Raw genomic sequence first — 2,147 nt, 5'->3', positions numbered from 1 at the left:
GAGAGGAACCTCTGCCCGTGCGGTGGAGTGCCGCCGCGCTCCCTGCACTTTCACGCCGCCGCGTGGGGGGGGGGGGTGTTTGGACAACTTCGTCTTGAACTAAGGTATTCTCTCGCTGGCTAAGAGAGCGTCGGAGCGGACCTCTGCGCGCCGCCGGCGGCGCCCCCCCCCCCCCCCACCTTCTCTAATAAACCTCGAGGGGTGCATTACTCGTCGGTGGGCTTAATTTTCGGGGGTGGGCTTAATTTTCGGGGGCGGGCTTAATGCTCGGGGGGCGGGCTTAATGCTCGGGGGGCGGGCTTAAGTCTGGTGGGTTATCGGAAGGTGCCCAGACGGCAGTGGAGCTGCCTGATGGAGGAGCAGGGGAGTGGCCGGTGAAGGGGGCGCGCGTGTGCCGGCATGCCCCGAGAGCGAGAGCCGGAGGAGCAGTGTGCCTCCGTCATTGGCGAGAGCCAGCAGGCCCGCGGGCAGCACACAAAGCATAAAGTCATGGGATCATTGGGCAAGGGCGGCGAGTGATGCAGAGCATACATAGGAGTGCCGTGCAGTGGCAGACATAAGCCGCGTAGAACGTAGGCGCGGAGCAGAGGCCGGAGGATGTCAGAGAGTGTGGCCGGCGAGGGGTGCACCTCTGCGGGCATGCCTCCGACGTCTAGCCCCCGTTGGTCACGGGGTCAGCCAAGCACGCGCCGCCGGCCCCGCAGAGCTGGTTCTCGCCTGGAGTGCGAGCCTTGCCCCGTGCATGGACTTCCGAAGTGATGACGTCAGCGGGAGCAGCCGCTCGCCGTATCCGGCGGCATGTCACTGTTCCCCGGCCAGACTTGGCGGCAAGTCCCGGGGACGAACAAGCCCATGGAAGTAGGGGCTCAGCGGGAGCAGCCAGTTGGCCTATCCGGCCACATGTCCACTGTCCCCCGGCCAGACTTGGCGGCAAGTCCCGGGGAGGAACAAGCCCATGGAAGTAGGAGCTCCGACTTCCAAAGTGATGACGTCAGCGGGAGCAGCCGCTCGGCCGTATCCGGCGGCATGTCACTGTTCCCCGGCCAGACTTGGCGGCAAGTCCCGGGGACGAACAAGCCCATGGAAGTAGGGGCTCAGCGGAGCAGCCAGTTTGGCCTATCCGGCCACATGTCACTGTCCCCCGGCCAGACTTGGCGGCAAGTCCCGGGGAGGAACAAGCCCATGGAAGTAGGAGCTCCGACTTCCAAAGTGATGACGTCAGCGGGAGCAGCCGCTCGGCCGTATCCGGCGGCATGTCACTGTTCCCCGGCCAGACTTGGCGGCAAGTTCCCGGGGACGAACAAGCCCATGGAAGTAGGGGCTCAGCGGGAGCAGCCAGTTGGCCTATCCGGCCACATGTCACTGTCCCCGGCCAGACTTGGCGGCAAGTCCCGGGGAGGAACAAGCCCATGGAAGTAGGAGCTCCGACTTCCAAAGTGATGACGTCAGCGGGAGCAGCCGCTCGGCCGTATCCGGCCGGCATGTCACTGTTCCCCGGCCAGACTTGGCGGCAAGTCCCGGGGACGAACCAGCCCATGGAAGTAGGGGCTCAGCGGGAGCAGCCAGTTGGCCTATCCGGCCACATGTCACTGTCCCCCGGCCAGACTTGGCGGCAAGTCCCGGGGAGGAACAAGCCCATGGAAGTAGGAGCTCCTACTTCCAAAGCGATGACGTCAGCGGGGAGCAGCCGCTCGGCCGTATCCGGCCGGCATGTCACTGTTCCCCGGCCAGACTTGGCGGCAAGTCCCGGGGGACGAACAAGCCCATGGAAGTAGGGGCTCAGCGGGAGCAGCCAGTTGGCCTATCCGGCCACATGTCCACTGTCCCCCGGCCAGACTTGGCGGCAAGTCCCGGGGAGGAACAAGCCCATGGAAGTAGGAGCTCCTACTTCCAAAGCGATGACGTCAGCGGGAGAAGCCGCTCGGCCTATCCGGCCACATGTCACCGTCCCCCGGCCACACTTGGCTATAGGTCCCGGGAGGAATAATGCCCATGGAAGTAGGAGCTCCTACTTCCAAAGGGGCAAGTCAGCGGGAGCAGCCCTTGGCCTATTCGGCCAAGTTTCACTGTTCCCCGGCCACACTTGGCTGTAGGTCCCGGAGAGGAATAATGCCCATGGAAGTAAGAGCTCCTACCTCCAAAGGGGC

The sequence above is a fragment of the Engystomops pustulosus genome, unplaced genomic scaffold (assembly GCF_040894005.1).
Source record: "Engystomops pustulosus unplaced genomic scaffold, aEngPut4.maternal MAT_SCAFFOLD_471, whole genome shotgun sequence".
In the NCBI taxonomy this organism is placed as follows: domain Eukaryota; kingdom Metazoa; phylum Chordata; class Amphibia; order Anura; family Leptodactylidae; genus Engystomops; species Engystomops pustulosus.
This window is presented reverse-complemented; position numbering follows the sequence as displayed.